Below are 16,913 nucleotides of genomic sequence, written 5' to 3'. Positions count from 1 at the left end.
GTAATGCAAGAGCCTTTCAGTTTTTCCTGCTCTCTTTAGTTTGTTTTGTTGTTTATTTTTTTAATATAAATTTATTTATTTTAATTTGAGGCTAATTACTTTGTATTGTATTGGTTTTGCCATACATCAACATGAATCTGCCACGGGTGTACATGTGTTCCCCATCCTGAACCCCCCTCCCACCTCACTCCCCATACTATCCCTCTGGGTCATCCCAGTGCACCAGCCCTGAGCATCCTGTATCATACATTGAACCTGGACTGGCGATTCATTTCACATATGATATTATACATGTTTCAATGCCATTCTCCCAAATCATCCCACCCTCGTCCTCTCCCACAGAGTCCAAAAGACTGTTCTATACATCAGTGTCTCTTTTGCTGTCTCGCATACAGGGTTAACACTACCATCTTTCTAAATTCCATATATATACTGTATTGGTGTTTTACTTTCTGGCTTACTTCACTCTGTATAATAGGCTCCAGTTTCATCCACCTCATTAGAACTGATTCAAATATATTCTTTTTAATGGCTGAGTAATACTTCATCGTGTATATGTATCACAGCTTTCTTATCCATTCATCTGCCGATGGACATCTAGGTTGCTTCCATGTCCTGGCTATTACAAACAGTGCTGCAATGAACATTGGGGTACATGTGTCTCTTTCAATTCTGGTTTCCTTAGTGTGTATGCCCAGCAGTGGGATTGCTGGGTCGTATGGCAGTTCTATTTCCAGTTTTTTAAGGAATCTCCACACTGTTCTCCATAGTGGCTGTACCAGTTTGCATTCCCACCAACAGTGTCAGAGGGTTCCCTTTTCTCCACAACCTCTCCAGCATTTATTGCTTGTAGACTTTTGGATCGCAGCCATTCTGACTGGCGTGAAATAGTACCTCATTGTGGTTTTGATTTGCATTTCTCTGATAATGAGTGATGTTGAGCATCTTTTCATGTGTTTTTTAGGCATCTGTATGTCTTCTTTGGAGAAATGTCTGTTTAGTTCTTTGGCCCATTTTTTGATTGGGTCATTTATTTTTCTGGAATTGAGCTGCAGGAGTTGCTTGTATATTTTTGACATTAATTCTTTGTCAGTTGCTTCATTTGCTATTATTTTCTCCCATTCTGAAGATTGTCTTTTCACCTTGCTTATAGTTTTCTTTGTTGTGCAGAAGCTTTTAATTTTAACTAGGTCCCATTTGTTTATTTTTCCTTTTATTTCCAATATTCTGGGAGGCGGGTCATAGAGGATCCTGCTATGATTTATGTCAGAGAGTGTTTTGCCTATGTTCTCCTCTAAGAGTTTTATAGTTTCTGGTCTTATGTTTAGATCTTTAATCCATTTTGAGTTTATTTTTGTGTATGGTGTTAGAAAGCATTCTAGATTCGTTCTTTTACAAGTGGTTAACCAGTTTTCCCAGCACCACTTGTTAAAGAGATTGTCTTTTCTCAATTGTATACTCTTGCCTCCTTTGTCAAAGATAAGGTGTCCATAGGTGCGTGGATTTATCTCTGGGCTTTCTATTTTGTTCCGTTGATCTATATTTCTGTCTTTGTGCCAGTACCATACTGTGTTCATGACTATGGCTTTGCAGTAGAGCCTGAAGCCAGGCAGATTGATTCCTCCAGTTCCATTCTTCTTTCTCAAGATTGCTTTGGCTATTTGAGGTTTTTTTGTATTTCCATACAAATTGTGAAATTATTTGTTCTAGCTCTGTGAAAAATACCGTTGGTAGCTTGATAGGGATTGCATTGAATCTATAGATTGTTTTGTGTAGTATACTCATTTCACTATATTAATTCTTCTGATCCATGAACATGGTATATTTCTCCATCTATTATTGTCCTCTTTGATTTCTTTCACCAGTGTTTTATAGTTTTCTATACATAGGCCTTTTGTTTCTTTAGGTAGATATATTCCTAAGTATTTTATTCTTTTCATTGCAATGGTCAATGGAATTGTTTCCTTAATTTCTCTATTTCCTCATTATTAGTGTATAGGAATGCAAGGGATTTCTGTGTGTTGAATTTATATCCTGCAACTTTACTATATTCACTGATCAGTTCTAGAAATTTTCTGGTGGAGTCTTTAGGGTTTTCTGTGTAGAGGATCATGTCATCTGCAAACATGTGAGAGTTCTACTTCTTCTTTTCCAATTTGGATTCCTTTTCTTTCTTTTTCTGCTCTGATTGCTGTGGCCAAAACTTCCAAAACTATGTTGAATAGTAGTGGTGAAAGTGGGCACCCTTGTCGTGTTCCTGGCTTTAGGGGAAATGCTTTCAATTTTTCACCATTGAGGATAATGTTTGCTGTGGGTTTGTCATATATAGCTTTTATTATGTTGAGGTATGTTCCTTCTATTCCTGCTTTCTGGAGAGTTTTTATCATAAATGGATGTTGACTTTTGTCAAAGGCTTTCTCTGCATCTATTGAGATAATCATATGTCTTTTATTTTTCAATTTGTTACTGTGGTGTATTACATTGATTGATTTGCAGATATTGAAGAATCTCTGCATCCCTGGGATAAAGCCCACTTGGTCATGATGTATGATCTTTTTAATGTGTTGTTGGATTCTGATTGCTAGAATTTTGTTAAGGATTTTTGCATCTATGTTCATCAGTGATATTGGAGTGTGGTTTCTTTTTTTGTGGCATCTTTGTCAGGTTTTGGTATTAGGGTGATGGTGGCCTCATAGAATGAGTTTGGAAGTTTACCTTCCTCTGCAATTTTCTGGAAGAGTTTGAGTAGGATAGGTGTTAGCTCTTCTCTAAATTTTTGGTAGAATTCAGCTGTGAAGCCATCTGGAGCCACCGGGCTTTTGTTTGCTGGAAGATTTCTGATTACAGTTTCAATTTCCATGCTTGTGATGGATCTGTTAAGATTTTCTATTTCTTCCTGGTTCAGTCTTGGAAAGTTGTACTTTTCTAAGAATTTGCCCATTTCTTCCAAGTTGTCCATTTTATTGGCATATAATTGCTGATAATAGTCTCTTATGATCCTTTGTATTTCTGTGTTGTCTGTTGTGATCTCTCTATTTTCATTTATAATTTTATTGATTTGATTTTTCTCCCTTTGTTTCTTGATGAGTCTGGCTAATGGTTTGTCAATTTTATTTATCCTCTCAAAGAACCAGCTTTTGGCTTTGTTGATTTTTGCTATGGTCTTTTTTGTTTCTTTTGCATTGATTTCTGCCATAATTTTTTAAGATTTCTTTCCTTCTACTAACCCTGGGGTTCTTCATTTCTTCCTTTTCTAGTTGCTTTAGGTGTAGAGTTAGGTTATTATTTGACTTTTTTCTTGTTTCTTGAAGTATGCCTGTATTGCTATAAACCTTCCCCTTAGCATTGCTTTTACAGTATCCCACAGGTTTGGGGTTGTTGTGTTTTCATTTTCATTCGTTTCTATGCATATTTTGATTTCTTCTGCGATTTGCTGGTTATTGAGCAGTGTGTTGTCCAGCTTCCATACGTTGCAATTTTTACTAGTTTTTCTCCTGTAATTGAGATCTAATCTTACTGCATTGTGGTCAGAAAAGATGCTTGGAATGATTTCAATTTTTTTGAATTTACCAAGGCTAGACTTATGGCCCAGGATGTGATCTATCTTGGAAAAGGTTCCATGTGCGCTTGAGAAAGAGGTGAAATTAATTGTTTTGGGGTGAAATGTCCTATAGATATCAATTAAGTCTAACTGGTCTATTGTATCATTTAAAGTTTGTGTTTCCTTGTTAAGTTTAGTTGATCTATCCATAGGTGTGAGTGGGGTATTAAAGTCTCCCACTATTATTGTGTTATTGTTAATTTCCCCTTTCATACTTGTTAGCATTTTTCTTACATATTGCAGTGCTCCTATGTTGGGTGCATATATATTTATAATTGTTATATCTTCTTCTTGGAGTGATCTTTTGATCATTATGTAGTGTCCTTCTTTGTCTCTTTTCACAGCCTTTGTTTTAAAGTCTTTTTTATCTGATATGAGTATTGCTACTCCTGCTTTCTTTCGGTCTCTATTTGCGTGGAATATCTTTTTTCCAGCCCTTCACTTTCAGTCTGTATGTGTCCCTTGTTTTGAAGTGGGTCTCTTGTAGACAACATTTATAGGGGTCTTGTTTTTGTATCCATTCAGCCAGTCTTTGTCTCTTGATTGCGCATTCAACCCATTTATGTTTAAGGTAATTATTGATAAGTATGATCCCGTTGCCATTTACTTTATTGTTTTGGGTTTGAGTTTATACTCCCTTTTTGTGTTTCCTGTCTAGAGAAGATCCTTTAGCATTTGTTGGAGAGCTGGTTTGGTGGTGCTGAATTCTCTCAGCTTTTCCTTGTCTGTAAAGCTTTTGAATTCTCCTTCATATTTGAATGAGATCCTTGCTGGGTACAGTAATCTGGGCTGTAGGTTATTTTCTTTCATCACTTTAAGTATGTCTTGCCATTCCCTTCTGGCCTGAAGAGTTTCTATTGAAAGATCAGCTGTTATCCTTATAGGAATCCCCCTGTATGTTATTTGTTGTTTTCCCCTTGCTGCTTTTAATATTTGTTCTTTGTGTTTGATCTTTGTTAATTTGATTAATATGTGTCTTGGGGTTTTTTGCCTTGGGTTTATCCTGTTTGGGACTCTCTGGGTTTCTTGGACTTGGGTGATTATTTCCTTCCTCATTTTAGGGAAGTTTTCAAGTATCATCTCTTCAAGTATTTTCTCATGGTCTTTCTTTTTGTCTTCTTCTTCTGGAACTCCTATGATTCGAATGCTAGGGCATTTAACATTGTCCCAGAGGTCTCTGAGATTGTCCTTATTTCTTTTTTCTTTGTTGTTTTTCTTTTTTCCTCTCTGACTCATTTATTTCTACCATTCTATCTTCTACCTCACTAATCCTATCTTCTGCCTCCATTATTCTACTATTTGTTCCCTCCAGAGTATTTTTGATCTCATTTATTGCATTACTCATTATATATTGACTCTTTTTTATTTCTTCTAGGTCCTTGTTAAACCTTTCTTGCATCTTCTCAATCCTTGTCTCCAGGCTATTTATCTGTGATTCCATTTTGTTTAAGATTTTGGATCATTTTCACTATCATTATAATGAAATTTCTTATACTGGAATTCTTTATCAGGTAGACTCCCTGTCTCTTCCTCTTTTGTTTGGTTTGGCGGGCATTTATCCTGGTCCTTTACCTGCTGGGTATTCCTCTGTTTCTTCATCTTGTTTATATTGCTCTGTTTGTTTCTGTATTCTGGCAGTTTATGGAGTTCTCTTTATTGTGGAGTTTCCTCACTGGGGGTGAGGTTGTACGAGTGGCTTGTCAAGGTTTCCTGGTTAAGGAAGCTTGTGTCGGTGTTCTGGTGGGTGGAGCTGGATTTCTTCTCTCTGCAGTGCAACAAAGTGTCCAGTAATGAGTTATGAGATGTCAGTGGATTTGGAGTGACTTTGGGCAGCCTGTATATTGAAGCTCAGGGCTATGTTCCTGTGTTTCTGGAGAATTTGCGTGGTATGTCTTGCTCTGGAACTTGTTGGCCCTTGGGTGGTGCTTGGTTTCAGTGTAAGTATGGAAGCATTTGATGAGCTCCTGTCAATTAATGTTTCCTGGAGTCAGGAGTTCTCTGGTGTTCTCAGGATTTGGACTTAAGCCTCCTGCTTTTGGTTTTCAGTCTTATTTTTACAGTAGCCTCAAGACTTCTCCATCTATACAGCACCGTGATAAAACACCTTGGTTAAAGATGAAAAGTTTCTCCACAGTGAGGGACACCCAGAGAGGTTCACAGAGTTACATGGAGAAGAGGGAGGAGGGATATAGGGACCAGGATGAGATGAGGTGAAATCAAAAGAGGAGAGAGCAAGTTAGCCAGTAATCACTTTCTTATGTGCGCTCCACAGTCTGGACCACTCAGAGATGTTCATGGCATTACACACAAAAGAGAATAGGGAGGAAGGAGACAGAGGTGACCAGGAGGATAAAGCAGGGAATCAAAAGGAGAGAGACAGATTCAGCCAGTAAGCAGTTCCCTAAGTGTTCTCTGCCGTCTGGAACACACAAAGAGATTCACAGAGTTGGGTAGAGAAGAGAAGGGGGAGGGAGAAGATAGAGGCGACCTGGTGCAGAAAAAGGAGAGTCCAAATGGAGAGAGAGCAGTCAAGCCAGTAATCTCGCTCCCAAGTAAAAATAGGTACTGAAAATTGGGTTCTTAAAGGTACAAAATTGATAACAAATACCAAAAAGCAAAGATTAAAAATCTAGATTAGAGGTTGGATTTTCAAAAATACAATATTAAAGAAAAAAAAAGTCACAAAAATTATAATATATATATATATATATATATGAAGTTTGCTTTAAAAATAGGGTCTCTTTTTTTTTTTCAAAGTAATAGTAGGTTATAAAAATGAAAATTAAAGGAGTAATAGAGGACCTAAAAATTTTTTTAAATTTTTTTATTTTTTTATTAATTTTTTTTTTTATTCTTCCATTTTTATTTTATTTTTAAACTTTACATAATTGTATTAGTTTTGCCAAATATCAAAATGAATCCGCCACAGGTATACATGTGTTCCCCATCCCGAACCCTCCTCCCTCCTCCCTCCCCATACCATCCCTCTGGGCCGTCCCAGTGCACCAGCCCCAAGCATCCAGCATCATGCATCGAACCTGGACTGGCAACTCATTTCCTACATGATATTTTACATGTTTCATTGCCATTCTCCCAAGTCTTCCCACCCTCTCCCTCTCCCACAGAGTCCATAAGACTGTTCTATACATCAGTGTCTCTTTAAATAAAGAATGATTATAAAAATAGTAAAAATATATCTAGGACTTTCTCTGGTGGTGTTGTGGGCAGTGTGGGGACAGTTCACCTTCGGATAGTTCCTTGGTCTGGCTTATATTTCTCAAGATCTATAGGCCCCTTCCTATGTAGTCAGTACTAACTACAGGGTTTTAATCTACTGCATCTGTCACTTTCAAGGAGGGTCCCTCTGTTTTAGCTTCTTCTGTTCGCTGGTCTCTGCAGTGTCTAATTTCCACCCTGACACGGGGCAGTGGTGGACACTTTTTTAGGCTCACTTGTTCAGTCGTGCTGTTAGGAGGGAGGGACACTGCAAACAAATAACACTGGTGTGTGCTCACAGTGTCTCGGCCACAATGGGTTTGCCCCCACTCACGGCATGTGTGCTTTCCCTGTCTACACTGCTTAGGCTCTAGGTTGCTCTGCCGGGAACGGTCTGAGGGCGGCCCTGAGTTGTATGCACTTCCCAGGTCTAAGCTGCTCAGGTTCAGGTACTTGGGTAGTCCTCAGACGTGCAGACTTGGTTGGGCCTGCGTTTTGTGCCCTTCCCAGGTCCAAGCAGCTCAGGTGACCAGGTGTTTGGCGAGCATGGTCGCTGCAACTTATCACCTCCCCCATCCCTGCTGCTCAGTTTTCTGGGTGTACAACCAGCGCACCTTCTCAAGTGGATGTTGACCATCCAGAATCCCAAGAAGTCTTAGTTAGCAATGAAGCCTGCTTGCAGTTTGGTAGATAATGCCTCTCTGGGGCCGCGATTGCGCCCTTCCGGCTCTAGCTGCCCTCACCTGCCTGTCACTGGAGCAGGGGGATGGGCCGGCCTGCAGCCGCTAGCTCTGCTCAGTCCTTTGTTCTGTGAGCAGGCCTGACAGTGTCTTGAAAGTGAAAGTGAAGTTGCTCAGTCAAGTCCAACTCTTTGCAACGCCACGGACTGTAGCCTACCAGGCTCCTCCGTCCATGGGATTTTCCAGGTAAAAGTACTGGAGTGGGTTGCTATTTCCTTCTCCAGGGGATCTTCCTGACCCAGGGATTGAACCCAGATCTCCCACATTGTAAGCGGATGCTTTACCATCTGAGCCACTTAGGTTAGGGCTTTTCGCGTAGCTCTAGTCAGTCCTTTGTTCTGTGAGCGGGCTTGGCAGTGTCTTAGGTTAGGGCTTTTCCCGTGGTAGCTATCCCACAGTCTGGTTTGCTATCTCAAGTTAGTTCCCTCAGATTGCCCTAGGGGCATTCAGGCCCGGTCCTTACTCTAAGCAATGCAGCCCGTGCCTCCCTGCCCAGCCCCCACTTGCTAGTGGTGGGTGCAGGCATCTGAGCTGCTTCTCCGCTGGGGGAGTTACCGTTGGGCACGTAATCTGAGGGGTTAAATTATTTATTTATTCTTCCTCCTGGTTATGTTGCCCTCTGTGGTTCCAAGGCTCGCCACAGACTCAGCAATGAGAGTGTTTCCTGGTGTTTGGAAACTTCTCTCTTTTTTATGACTCCCTTACTGGGACGGAGCTCTGTCCCTACCTCTTTTATCTCTCTTTTTGTCTTTTATATTTTTTCCTACCTCCTTTTGAAGACAATGGGCTGCTTTTCTGGGTGCCTGATGTCCTCTGCCAGCATTCAGAAGTTGTTTTGTGGAATTTACTCAGCGTTCAAATGTTCTTTTGATGAATTTTGGGGGGACAAAGTGGTCTCCCCATCCTATTCCTCTGCCATCTTAGGACCACCTCCTCTCTTTAGTTTTTAATTCCTATAATTCACCCTCTGCACTGTGGCCATAATGATTTTTCTAATCTCATCAGTCCTCAGCCTCAAGGTCCCCTTTACCCTTTGGCATAAGGATCTGCCTTCCAATGCAAGGGATGTGGGTTTGATCCCTAGTCAGGGAACTAAGATCCCACAGGCCATGGGGCAACTAAGCCCACATGCCACAATTACTAAGCCCATATGTCACAACTAAACAGAAGCCCACATGTCACAACAAAAGATCCCACATAATGCAACTAAGACCAGATGCAGCCAAAATAAATTATTTGTTTTAAAAAAGAGGAGTATATCACCATGGTTTATCCTTTTAAAAGTCTTTCATGATCTGTCTCCTGCCCATTTCTTCAGTCTTCCTGTTTACCATCCCTTCACTCTAGTCTCCACTTCGTCATAAATATCCACTAAGACCCAATCATATTCAACTACTTAAAATTTCTGCATTTGAAATGTCTTTTCATGTGTCTATGATTTTGAACATGCTTTCCATCTGCCTGCAATTTGCTTCCCCTCACTTTTGTGCTTGACTAACTCATTCTCTGTCCTTAAGACTAAAGTGGCATCATTTCCTCTGGGAAGCATTCTCTGACTGCTCTCACCCCTCAGGATTGGGTTAGAGACTCCACCTCTGTTTTCCCATCTCAGTAGTGCTTACCTCTTTCACTATAGTGATATATATATATAATCTTCCCTAATAGACCATGGGCAGATTCTCTCTTAATCATTTCCATAACTGAAATACAGTTGTGTCTATTGAACAAATGAACGAAAAAATGAATGAAATGTGGGAGTGGAAAAAAAAATTCCAGAGGCATAACAGGAAGTAGTGGTGAGGACAGAGAAGAGGTGCCACATTACACTGTACAAAATGAAAATAGTCACAAATTTTCTATCCAAAGAGGTCCACCCTCCACATAATCAGTTAGCCAAGGCAGTTTTCCACAGCCTGCTGTCTTTTAAATATTTCTCTTCTCCTAAAATAAGCCTTACCTCATCTCCTACCACACAGGCAGCCAAGCCCTCAGCTTCCTTTGAATGCGGAATATCTCCTGCACTACTGAAGCTCCAATACTTTGGCCACCTGATGCAAAGAACAGACTCGCTAGAAAAGACCCTGATGCTGGGAAAGATTGGAGGCAGGAGAAGGGGACGACAGAGGATGATATGGTTGGATCGCATCACCAACTCTATGGACATGAGTTTGAGTAAGCTCTGGAAGATGGTGAAGGACAGAGAAGCCTGGCATGTTGCAGTCCATGGGGCTGCAAAGAGTCAGACACAACTAAATGACTAACACTTTCATTTTAGGATTTATCTACTAAGTAATCTTTGTTCCAGAAAGCCCTACCCCTTGGGCCAGCAGAGGCTCTATCAGGTTAACATCACAGTCTGATGACTCCCCCTGCTTCTTCTTCCCTATTCCTTCATGGGCATTATTCCCTCATGTTGGACTGCACCCCACAGGTCTGCAAGGTTTGTGGTTGCCCAGCCTGAGACCGAAGACAGAGCCTGGACAGAGGCAGAGAAATCAATGGCTTGTTGGACAGGGGATCTCACCTGGCCGAAGCAAAAAGTCCTGGAGTGACACCTGCACCGTGTGCAGTAGACTGGGCATGGCAGCCATCTTGGCTACTGGAGGACAGGGGGGACAGAGGCTCCCTTTTATAGGGGGAAGTGATGTCAGGTAGGCTCATCAGTTACCCGGGAAACCAGCAGCTCAGTCATGTCCCTCACAGCTGCTCAGGTTAATAACCATCACAAGGGCAGGTGTTTCCCTTTAATAAACTAGCAGGTAGAGTCATTTTGGCTTAACGATAGAACAATCACTCGCTGGGGCAAGGAACAAGCACATTCATGTGAGTAGGGTGTAAGTGAAATGGGGACTGGTTGAGCAGGGTATGTACAGAGAGCAAGAGAACAGCCATCTTGAGTGGCCTGACCACACACCTAGCAAGCCTTTTGCACACCTAACTCCATCTCAACACCTGCTTCTCTGATAGTCCAACCTGTGACATTTTTTGAAGGATTGCTATCAATTATTTATTATTATTATTTATTTATTTATGTACCTTTTTTGGCTGTGTCAGGTCTTAGTTGCAGCATGCAGGAGCTTGGTTGCGGCACTCAGGCTTCTCTCTAGTTGTGGAGCTCGGGCTCTAGAGCACATGGGCTCAGTAGCTGTGGCACATGGTCTTAGTGACACAGCAGCATGTTTGATCTTAATTCCCTGCTGCTGCTGTTAAGTCACTTCCGTCGTGTCCGACTCTGTGCGACCCCATAGACGGCAGCCCACCAGACTCCCCCATCCCTGGGATTCTCCAGGCAAGAACACTGGAGTGGGTTGCCATTTCCTTCTCCAATGCATGAAAGTGAAAGGTGAAAGTGAAGTCACTCAGTCGTGTCCGACTCTTCGAGACCCCATGGACTGCAGCCCACCAGGCTCCTCCGTCCATGGGATTTTCCAAGCAAGAGTACTGGAGTGGGGTGCCATTGCCTTCTCCGCTTAATTCCCTGACTAAGGATCAAACCTACATCCCCTGCATCAGAAGGCATATTCTTAACCACTGGACCACCAGGGAAGACCCCCAACCCATTACATGATCATGATAACAGAACTGGTTCAAGAAAACAGGCTGACAGAGGTTGGAGACCAGATCCCTCACCACTTGACTGGCAGTGAGGACCCTCTTCCTGCTAAGAGGTGACTGTACTAAGCTTTCACCTGTGGTGTTTTGTCTTCCCTGGTGGCTAAGACGGTAAAGCATCTGCCTGCGACGCAGGAGACCTTGGTTTGATCCCTGGGTTGGGAAGATCCCCTGGAGAAGGCAATGGCACCCCACTCCAGTACTCTTGCCTGGAAAATTCCATGGACCAAGGAGCCTGGTGGGCTGCAGTCCACGGGGTCGCAAAGAGTCAGACACGACTGAGCGAAGAAGCATGTGGCCGTGGAGCAGAAGCACTAGCTGGGAATGATCAGGCATTTGAAATGTATGGAAGAATTACAAATAAAACAGAATCTGGTGCTTATTATTAAATGACTTTGATGCCCTAAAAAGCAGACAATAGAAAGCGAATAACAATTCAAACCTGTACACAAGAACCCAACAGTCTCTAGCTTACAAGGAAGCTCCCATTTCAAGAAATGGGGAGTGTTTAAAAAGGTAAAGATCTAACCCAGGATTAGGTCAAGGTGACTGAATTTCAAGGATCATTGAAAGCTCAGCTAAGACAGGAATGTTCTGTCAACATCAAGGTCCTAGTTGAGAAGACTCAGCACCCCAGACACATGGGATGGGGATGGCTAAGTGGATGCTCCTGAAGGTGTAGACTCTGCAGTCTTCTCTCAAATTTCTGAGCCTGAAGAAGTGGCCCCCTCTTGCCTAACAACAGCTGGTACTTCTCTGTATGAGAGACAACACAGAAGTCTCTCACAAAGTCATAGGCCTATAAGTAGCATTATCCTTCCAAGAAGAAGCTGGACCTAATAGGGAAGGAAAGGGACTATACCCTGAAGGCATTGGAAGACTTAGGCAGCACCTGCTGGCAGGAGTCAGGGGAGTCCCCACAGGACTGGATCCTGAAGGTGCTTCGTCTAGAGGTGCTTTATCTCAAGACCAGACAAGGGAGAGTTTGTTGGTTTGGAGCCACTTTCTTCGAATATGGGACTGAACACCCTGGCAGGGCCCCCAGAAGTTGGTGTAAACTCATAATTAAGGTAGTAGCTCATTTATTCTTACTCTTTTTATTTTATTCTCTCCATGAAGCAATAGTCTGTGTATCTATTTTGTGTCTAGGGATGCTGTGTTTTATTTTTATTTTTCAGAGATGCTGTGTGTTATTAGCCAACTCTAGCTCTCTACTGATCAGGCCCACTTGATTGCCACTTTAATCTTGGCTCAGTTCAGTTCAGTCACTCAGTCATGTCTGACTCTTTGCAGCCCCATGGACTGCAGCATACCAGGCTTCCCTGTCCATCACCAAGGGTTAATCTTGCCTGTTGTTATAATAATTACAAACCACTGGCTGCTGGTGGGTAAGCTCTATCACTTAGACTCATTGCTGGGAAGTGGAGAGGGTTGGCTATCATTTTTCTATTTCTTTCAACAAATCATGGACAGCCTCCCCTGTCATCTCTCCTAGCCTGTACAGCAGAGGACCATTCCCCAAAGAGAACAATGAGCCACTTTTTAGCCATTAGCAAGTTTACCACATCCATCTTGGAAGGGCCAGCAGTTCACTCTCATAGGATAGATATCTATTTGAGGGGTGTGGCCTTACCTTTCCTATCTGCAGGAACCTTGGCCAGGACCACTATCCAGGGGCTTATGGAATGCTTGATGTGCAAGTATGAAATTCCACACAATATGGCATCCAACATCTCACCCCACCACAGAGGAGGTATGGGAGTGGGCCCGTGACCTTGGGAGTCACTGGTAATATCGCATGCCACACCATCCAGAAGCAGCTGGCCTCACAGAAAACTCGAAAGCAAGAAGGATGGATTGTCAGGAAGCAAACAGTGAGATTTAGTGGGAACACTCCAGTACTCTTGCCTGGAAAATCCCATGGACGGAGGAGCCTGGTGGGCTGCAGTCCAGGGGGTCGCGAAGAGTCGGACATGACTGAGCGACTTCACTTTCACTTTTCACTTTCATGCATTGGAGAAGGAAATGGCAACCCAGTCCAGTGTTCTTGCCTGGAGAATCCCAGAGACAGAGGAGCCTGTAGGAGGCCATCTATGGGGTCGGTCGCACAGAGCCGGACACGACTGAAGCGACTTAGCAGCAGCAGTAGCAGCAGCAGACATCTGTAAAGGAAGAGAGAGGAAACAGAATTGAAGTAGGGCTAGCCATCAGACTCAATGCAGATTTGAGAAAATTTCTGCCAGCCCCACAGGGAAATTATGGAGCAAAGATTCCAGAAGAATCTGAGGAGTCCTACTTTGGGCAGACGTGCTTATGCTCTTGTGTCACTGCCTTGCTCAGTCATTGGCCAGAGGCTGCACAAGAAGAGCATGACCTCAGCTCAAAAGCTGAGACCAACCCAACTCATAGTTGGGCAGTGAGTCCTTCTAAAAGAGGGATGAGTAATGCATCTGTAGGTCGGCCACAGTCCAGCCTTCTTGTCACACTGATCCACATCTCCATACATGTTCAGAGAGAAGCCTATCCTAGGCTCTTGCAGGCCTAAGAAGAGGGAGACTGGTGGCATAAGCTACAGCCTCCCCACCCCCACTTCAGTTGGTCTTGGATGGCAACTAGTATTCAATGCCTCCCTCTTCCGCTATTCATTCTGAATTCCCCTCATCCTCAGCTTTTATCTTGGCAGGTATCAGTGGCTTATCTAGTAGTTTAACCCAAACGCTCATCCCTAAACAATCAGGATTCCTAATAAGTCATACCCTTCTCAGACTGAGGTTATGCACATGTTCATTCGTAATTATGATGGACTGGGGAATAGTTGGGCAGAGGGACCCAGGTGGGCATCTGAGTGCCACACATATTCTTCTCTGTTCTCATTAGGGAACATTATCCCTCTGTCTTCTTGCACATTGAGGTCAATTACGCCTGATAGGATAGTGAGTTTTCTTGGCTGCTTGTCATTGAACACAAGGAACCCAAGAGGACTAAGTGTCAGTTATAGCTTGTAGGTCGATGGGATTCTTGTTATAACCCCTTTGGGGACCAGGGTCTCTAACATTGTGAAGCTTAGTTGCAGGGACAGGAAACAAAAAATCCTCCAGTAGGTCACTGGAAGTGATGGTTAGTGAGACCTTTCCTGATGCTACCTCTTGCTCCCTGTCTCTGAAATGATGCCTTTAGGAGTGAGATTGGACAATATGATAAATTAATCATGCCTTGACTTGATGGGAAAGGCATATTTATTTACACATCTATTCATCACAAGCCGGTGATGTAGGTAATCTTATTCTCTCCATTTTATACAGATGAGGAAACTGAGGCACATACAGGTTAAGAAACATGCTAAGCACCAGTTGTAAGTGGCAGAATATTTTAATTGGGCCATCCTGTGGGGGTGATACTACAAACTAAAGGGATGGTTGGCTTAGTAAAATTTCAAGCCTGATGATAGGTTAATTTCTATAGGCAATGAAGCTAACAAGACCCCACACAACCTTTTTTTTAAACTGCTTTTTTAAAGATTCATTTGTTTATTGGCTGCACTGGGTCTTCACTGCTGCACTTGGGCTCTCGCTAGTTGTAGAGAGTGGGAGCTACTCTCTAGTCGAGGTGCCCAGGCTTCTCACTGCAGTGGCTTCTCTTGTTGTGGGGCGTGGGCTCTGGGGTGCATTGGCTCAATAATCATGGTACATGGGCTTAGTTGCCCTGTGGCAAGTGGAATCTTCCTGGAACAGAGATGGAACCCATGTCTCCTGCATTGCAAGGCAGACTCTCAACCACTAGACCACCAGGGAAGCCCCCACCCAACCTTTTAGAACACTGCTCCCAAAAGGAATTGCCATTCCAGTATCTTCCAAAGTCTTGATTGGAATCTCTAGTCTTAATAAATATCCTGATGAAATACAAGGCCCTTCTGAAATGGTTTAAGCGATAAATGCCATGCCATGAGCCTTCCCTCACTCATCACTCCTTGCCATACCCAACCCTCCTTTAAGGACCATGTCTTAATGCTGATCATTTCATTGTGGAAACAAAAAGACCTAAAACCATCTGAGAGAAACAGTTGGCAAGTTTTAATGTGACTTTCTCCTCCTCTATTTTCTCGGATAGAATTTACTTACTGGCATAAATATGAAAAATACATATCACATATGATTTAACATTATTAAAATTAAATAAGAGAAAATCTTTGGCATTCACATTCATTTTCCTATTCGGAAGAGACATCCCATTCTACTGATTGCAATATAAATAAGTTTGGAATAATGATTGTGATATTCTACTAACCTAATGGATTCAATTTCATAAGTCATTTTTATGGATAAAATTTAAAATACTGTATTAATTCCAAACAGAATACATTTGCAGTTTGTTCCAGGAAAACAGATTACTGTACATGTAATGTCAACAGTCATTACTTCCTGGTGTTATTTACCTGATCTCAATTTCCTAGCTAATACCACCGTATGTGTAATGAATAATGCACTGCGTGAAATGTGCACTCTGCAAAAACACATCATATATAGCACAGTTATTGGTAGTACATCACCTAATAGAGAATTTGTACTTCTTCCCTTCCTCCCACTCCCTTCCCACTATATTTTAAACTAACATATATTTAGAAGAAACATTTTGGAGGAGAGGGTAGAAGATGTCCAAAGTGAGCAACTTTTATGATTATTTACTTATTATTAAGATAAAAATGAGCATACAAGTAATCATAACCCAGATAAAGATATGGAAAGTTTTCAGTAACCCCAGGAAGCTCCCCTATGTCCACTTCCAAGAAGTAACCACTATTCTGATTTGTATTACCATAGATTCAGTTCAAAGTGAACACACTTCTTAAAAATGTAAATTCAGTACTTAAAAATCTCCTACAGTGAAGATGGAAGTTATCTGTCTGAGGCAGCTCAGACAGAAGTCTCGCACCTTTAGCTATGAAGCTTAACAATAACTCCCAGTCTTTTCAGGAAAACTGAGTAGGTAATTCAAAATTATCCAAACCTCTGACCTTGCTTATTCCTTTAGAGTTTTAAAAGCCATTCCTTTGCTTGTTTATATCCCTACACATTCTCATTCCTCATTCTGCCTCCCTCCTCTCCACCCCCAACCCCTGAACGGAGTGGTGTGCTGCAGGGTCTGCTTGCAGGGGCTTTAGGGAGTTGATTGCACACATCTCTTCCCATCTCCACATTCAGTGATGTTCAATGAGTAAGTTTGGAATTGACCATGGTGGAAGTATTTACACCATAGCAATTGGTGAATGCTGCAAATCAGGGTCCACCAGACCCCTGTGATCATTGCTAAACATTTATTGTCACTGACCACTACACCACACATCCAATACATTCAAATCATGTCAAATGGCTTCAAAGAGCTCTGGAGATTAAAAATGCTACCTGGTCAAAGAAAACCTAGTAGAAACAAGTTTTACCTCAGCCAGTGTTTTCAAATTCACAACAGCCTGCCACTGGTTGTGGACTGGTTTTACAACAATCATGATTTTGTGAACTACCCCTCCCCCTAAACTGAAATGCATGACAAGCTTTTAACTGAGGTCAGTTGTCACTAACATGGGTTGAAGATATTTACTATAGTCTTAGAGATGCAATAGCACATTGTGGAAATAGTTGAAAATTCACCCTCTGGAGCAAGGTTTTAGTAACTCAAGTCTGTACTATAATCTCCATTGGTTTTATAAGGCTTCATGCCTATAATGTTTTGTCACCAAACCAGAGGGAAAG

General features: G+C 42.2%; 1 long non-coding RNA gene across 6 annotated transcripts in view; it reads right to left on the bottom strand.

Annotated features, from left to right (window-relative positions):
* LOC147341489 (uncharacterized) overlaps window positions 1-16,913 on the bottom strand; it is a 268,296-nt gene that overhangs the window by 189,189 nt on the left and 62,194 nt on the right. For 2 of the 6 annotated variants that reach the window (XR_015159101.1, XR_015159098.1), the window contains exon 3: window positions 11,536-13,331. The exons of the other annotated variants lie outside the window; for them this stretch is intronic. This is a non-coding gene — a long non-coding RNA (uncharacterized LOC147341489). Of the gene's footprint in view, window positions 1-11,535; window positions 13,332-16,913 lie in introns of those variants that run through there. 6 annotated transcript variants of the gene reach the window in all.

The sequence above is a fragment of the Bos grunniens genome, chromosome X, assembly GCF_055505025.1.
Source record: "Bos grunniens cultivar Pamir isolate PY7600 chromosome X, Bosgru_T2T1.0, whole genome shotgun sequence".
Taxonomy (NCBI): Eukaryota; Metazoa; Chordata; class Mammalia; order Artiodactyla; family Bovidae; genus Bos; species Bos grunniens.
The sequence above is the reverse complement of the archived record's forward strand: the minus strand, read 5'-3'. Positions and strand labels throughout refer to the sequence as shown.